The sequence below is a fragment of the Ceratotherium simum genome, chromosome 4 (genome assembly GCF_057802395.1).
Source record: "Ceratotherium simum simum isolate JZ-2026a chromosome 4, ASM5780239v1, whole genome shotgun sequence".
NCBI classification, from domain to species: Eukaryota; Metazoa; Chordata; class Mammalia; order Perissodactyla; family Rhinocerotidae; genus Ceratotherium; species Ceratotherium simum.
This window is the reverse complement of record NC_141903.1, coordinates 66,591,026-66,597,063: the sequence shown is the minus strand read 5'-3', so window position 1 is coordinate 66,597,063 and position 6,038 is coordinate 66,591,026. Positions and strand designations below refer to the sequence as shown.

The 6,038-nt window shown below is 38.5% G+C and overlaps 1 pseudogene; it reads right to left on the bottom strand.

Moving 5' to 3' along the window:
• Positions 1 to 454: 454 nt before the first annotated feature.
• Positions 455 to 1,486, bottom strand: LOC101407020 (dematin pseudogene; annotated as a pseudogene).
• Positions 1,487 to 6,038: the final 4,552 nt, after the last annotated feature.

Genomic DNA, 6,038 nt, shown 5'->3' with positions numbered 1-6,038 from the left:
CTCATCCTACTAAGGCCAAAGGTTCTACCCACCCAGGGGTCAAGACAGCTGACAGGCTGGACCACTAAATGCCAGGTTCATTTTTCCTCAGTCTCTTCTGGGGAGCTTCATGTGGGGACAGGGGGAGGGAGAGGAGCGAACATTAACCCTGTGTATGCTGGAGTCCAGGCTGGGTTTGCCCTGTGCAGTGAGGACCAGGGATGAGAGGAGGAATACCACTCCACCTCCCATTATAGGGAAAGAAGTCCATGTGCCACAAGCCCAGAACTGTGGAGGTCTTGGTTGCCCCTTGACCTGGGGAATGGAGCCTGCCCCACCTCTGACCCACCTCCTTGCCCCGACAAGTGATGACTGCTCTGAGCTGGCCATTGGAAGAGCATGCTTTGGGGTCAGTGACCCCAGCTCCAGAGCCCTGAAGCAGCATGAAGTGCAGTCATGAAGAGGGTGAGGGCGATCAGAAGAGAGAGGCCTTTTTCTTGAGTTTGTTCTGCTCCCACAGAGCCAGCGTGCTAAACTCTGCGGGAGACGTGGAGAATACCCTTGGGAAGTCCTCTGCTGACATATGCCACTCAAGCCTCATGCGATCCACACCTGGAGGCAACTTGGTTCACCCCTTATTGGTCACCACAAGCATTTTATAGGACAGATCTGTAGGCCTGGGCTTCCATTCTCACTATCCATGGGCTAAAGTCTGGGGGCTGTAGCTGGCTCAGGGTGGTTCTGCCATAGGCGAAGAGAGAACATTTAGACCTTTCAGGGTGCAAGGAGGTATGAAAGGGTATCTGGTCTTTTCCTTCAGATAGGCAGTGACTTTTCCATCCTTTCTTTCAAGATCATCTTTCCCAAGTTGGAAGTCACCTTACTGAGTTCCTCTCTCTGACTCTTGCTTTTGAGCCTTCATCTCCTCTCTGGAGTCATCATCTTCCTCCTCCTCTTCTTCCTCTTCCTCCCTCTGAGATGCTTTCTGCTTCCTCCATTCTGTCTCCACAATGGCCAGTGACAGGGGCATGGCCAATAGTCAGTTTTGATCTCGGCTGGCTGGTTGGGGTCAGGGGGCTGGGCCACAGGGAACTTGGATGACTTGATGATGAAGTCCTCAATGAAGTGCTTGCTCTGAGGGTTGCCTTCCATGGACTCTCTCTGCTTATAGATGGGTAGCTTCTTACAGATGTTGGAATCTGGGCAGATGGTCTCAGGATGGTGGAAATGGGACAGACTGGCCCAGGGAGTCCCAGTGGTTCTTGGGGCTGAAGCCTGAGAGATGGTTCCAGGGAAGTGGCTGTCTTCCCACACCTCTGGGGATGGAGGGGAGGTTATGGTTTTGGGTGATAGTCAGCTTTTGGCTCTTGGGCAGCTTCATGTTTTCCAGGAGGGAATAGGTAAAGTGGGGCTTATGGATCGCGAGGTCAGGCTGCTGGATGCCTAGGATGGCCTTGTTCTTGGGGATGGTGGCCAAGTCCTTATAGCCCAGCACCTGATTGTCCATGGAGTTTCTGTGTTAGCTCTGTTTTTCCAATTGACAGTAAAATAAGTGCATAAGTAATAAAAAGTTTTTAAATGTCTATCTGTGTACCATGTAAAGTAAGCCAGGTTACCACCAGCGGTTTGAGAGAAATTAAGTTTTTGAAAATTATTTTTAAAGGACTATAATATCAGCCACAACTTAAAAAGTTTAAAGTAACTATTTTTTAAAATAAATGTTTAATTTTGTAAATGCCTATCAAGTAGGCTATATGTGGAGTTTTGTAAACTAGATGCTACACAATAAGAACAATGAGTGATAAATTTGATTGTATAATATTAACATTGTTATTTAGGTAATTTAGGTCCAAATATATGAACATTTATGTGTGCATAAATAAATTTAACATAATATATGATATTAATCTGTTATGTGAATTAGAAAACATGCACCAAAATTAAAAATTTTAAAGGATGGTATATAAACACGAATAGAAATAGATACGTAAGCAGTTTTCCCTACAGCTCAGTTGCTAGTTTTGAGCAACACCTAGTGCTTGTATTCTATTGGGTAAAATCTGGAAATCAACATCAGAATTTGACTGCTTAGAGGAATAAATGATTTCATGTTTTTTAAAGACTCTCCATTTTTGGCCTTGATCTATGAGATGAAGTTGTTTATTTTATTACCTCCTCTCCACAATTTTCAGTTATTTGAATACTTTTATTTTAGTTGTGGCATAGTGGCAGCAGAGCAAAACAATGGATTGTGAGACGAGGAGAACAACTGCTGAAGGACCAATACAGGCTGACTTCCGTATGCTAATTAGTGGTATTCAAGAATGTTAAACATAGATGTATTTTTCTAGGAAAGCTATAGCTAAAAAACCAAAAACAAAACATATATAGCTGAATTGGCAAAGAGACACTTTGCAGAGTGCCGACTCAGTGTTACATTACTTCACAGTTGTTTACTGTGAACTTAAGGGCAAACAGGGCTCCTTCAGTTTTTGCTTATGAAGACAAAGGGAAAATCTTCCCTTTTTAGGGGATGTTTTAAGTAGGATGTGGTTTATAGAAGCATGTTATTAAAATGACATTCTCCCCATGGGCATATGTATTAAGAACCAGTTCACCCAGCCTAAAATCAATCACTTCTGCCTATGGCAATGAAAGTCTGTGTTAAACATAATGCTCAGAGGTAGTTAGCATTCTGTTGAAGGTTACTGCTGCCATCCAAGAGAGCAGTTACCAAATTTAATCAATTCTCTGAGTGTTAAGCCTCAGATAGTAAACAACTTAGATTATAAACTGTGCAATTATTAAGTATAACAGTTAAGACACTGTGTTTTGACTATATAATTCATAATCAATGGTTAGCTAGAGTTCTGGTTGTTTAATACTTACTTGAACTTTTATTCAGAAGTAACATAAAACAAGTTTGAATAATAACTTATTTCCATGAGTCTAGACTTGCCCTCCTCTCATACATTCTGCATATTGCAATTAGAATTTTCTTTCTAAAAAAAACCTAGGTCATTCTACTGCTTAAAATGTTCATCTACTGTTCCGTGCTCTCTTGGTAGAATTCCAACCAAGGCTTAGTAGGCCCTTCATGATCGGACCCCTATTTACTTCTCTAGCCTCATCTTTTATCTCTCTACCTCTCTCCATCTCCCCTCCCTTTCTTCTACTGGAATTCTATACTCTGAATTCTGAATTTATTTTTATTTCTTCAAACACTATACAATCTCTCACTTCTGGGCATTAATACAGGCTGTTGTCTCTGTCAGGGATTTTCTTTTCCTTTTTGTTTAACTCATTTCATCATCTAGGTTTCAACATAGATACCAATTCCCTGGACCTCTTTCCCCGACTCGCCAAGACCGGATTAGCATTCTTTCTGTGTTGTTCCATAATGCTCTATTTTATACCTGTCGTAGGTCTCTCCATGCTGAACCTGCTGATTTATTTAATACTATGTCTATTTTCCACACCGTTGTATTCCTATAGACTAGGTGCTAAGCAGGTAATAGTTGCTCAAAAAATGTTTATTGAATGATTGCATGATTAAACTCTTAGTTAATGTAAAGGTGTTACTCAATCTGTTAGCTAATGCAGAAACGATTGTCAACACACCCCAGAAATTTGATTCACTTCCATCAGAAGCAATGGCTTACTTTGTGGTGGTTTTAATGGCAAATGGGAGGCATAGGAAGATCTCTATCATATGAGGTGTGCATGAAGGTGTATTTAGTTTAAAAAGTCCCTGGGTAAATCTGATATGTTCCTCTGCTGCAATATGGCTTCTGGATTAGATTCAGTAATTTAAGCACAGAAATTGGAGCTCTTCCTAAATCAGCTACATATTTTAATACAATTTGAAAGTTTTTACACCAAAACCTTGGAGAAAGGGTAAAAAAGGATCTGATCATTTGGATTTACCAAAAAAAGAAGAAAATGGCTAACCAATTACCTGTGGCTCCATTTTCCCAACCTGATTTTAATAGTATCATTTTTCACCTGGGAATTCTTTTACTTTCCATTAGTGTGAATTCTGAGGGTACTACTGCTAATGGCTCCTCTAAGAACATGACTTAGCTGTACTAGACCCTGCTCAAGTTGCTGTTTAATGGGAATATGGAGGTGTCTGTAGGTCCCAGGGTTCACCCAGATAGCATGAGTTTTAAACTACAGGTAGAAATCTTATCTGTAAGCAGCTACTGTTTCTTTTTCTAGCTACACTCCATTAAAAGATTTGGCCAATGTATTCATATCAGAAAATGAAATAAGTCGTGGATATTAGAAAGTAAGATGTTTTAAATAAAAAACAAATAGTGGCTTTTGGAATCATCATCTTTTAGTGATAAAGTAGGAGGAAGCTTCAGAATTCTCTCTTTTTTTTAAATTTATTTTTTAATTGTGAAATTTTTGTTGTACATTATCGTTTGTCAGTCACCATATAAGTGCATTCCTACACCCCTTGTGCCCACCCCCCACCCCCCATCCCCTAGTAACCACAGAACACTTCTCTCTGTTTGTTTGTTGGTTTATCTTCCACATATGAGTGAAATCATACTGTTTGTCTTTCTCTTTTCTAGCTTATTTCACATAACATAATACCCTCCAGGTCCATCCATGTTGTTGCAAATGGGACAATTTTGTCTTTTTTATGGCTGAGTAGTATTCTGTGGTATATATATACCACATCTTCTTGATCCAATCATCAGGTGAGGGACATTTGGGTTGCTTCCATGTCTTGGCTATAGTAAATAATGCTGCAATGAACATAGGGGTGCATAAGCCCCTTTGGATTGTTGATTTCATGTTCGTTGGGTAGATACCCAGTAGTGGGATAGCTGGATCATAAGGTATTTCTATTTTTAATTTTTTGAGGAATCTCCATACTGTTTTCCATAGAGGCTCCACCAGTTTGCGTTCCCACCAGCAGTGGTTTAGGGTTCGCATTTCTCTACAGCCTCTCCAACATTTGTTGTTTTTTGTCTTTGTGATTATAGCCATTCTAATGGGTGTAAGAACATCAGAAAGAAATTAGCAGCTACTGTCTTAATCTTAGACAGAATTTGCTGAAGTATTTGGGGAAACATATGAGTTTTAATGACCAATTAAAAAAATTTTTGCACCATATAGCTTAGAGAAAGAATGCTTTTATGTAGAAGAACTTACTGTTTGAGAACAAGTCATTGAGGACAAATGGATTAGCCAATTAGTGGTATGGCGATAGGAGGCCCACCTTTTGGAAAAACAAATTTGACTCCTACATCACACAGCATAAACTCATGATTTAAATGTAAAAAATATTTTACTGTACCAGAGAAAATATAGGTAAATTGTATAACTATTGACATTAGTAAGTCTTTTTAAAACATAACACCAAAAGCCAAAATCGCCATAAACCTCTCTAGCAAAATTTACCACAAAAAGTTAAAAAATATATATATATGTTATATATATTTTTGAAAAATATGTTTAACAAAATGTTTGAAAAATATATGCCTAACAAAGTATTTTCTTAATTTATAATGAAATGTCACAAATCAATAGCAAATAAAAATGAAAATATTTATGTCAAAGAGATAAATAGGCAATTTCATAGATGCAAAAGAGTAACCAATAACAGCAAAAATGAAAATGTTCAAAATCACTGGCAAAGTAAAATCATAGATTGTAAAAAATGGTATGTAATTTACCTCCTTTTTGACAAAGGCCAAAAAGTTTGGTAACGCTCCGTGTTATCAGAGGTATGGGGAGAAGTATACTCTCATACGTGGCTTGTGGGTATGAATCAATATCCTTAAAAACATTTAATTCTTTTGCTATTGAAATTTTGCATCCAGTATTTATTGTAACATTACAAGTAAATCAATGATAAAGATGCACATACAAAAATGTTATTGTAACTCCAAAATGTTGAGTTTCTTGGGAGCAAGGGATTAGTCTGTTCCATGCAAAGTATCTAGAACAGTGTCTGGCATATGGTAGATATTTAATAAATATTTGTCTTTGTTGTACTCCTTTGTGATAATAATGAAAAGCAATCTAAATGTGTAAAAACA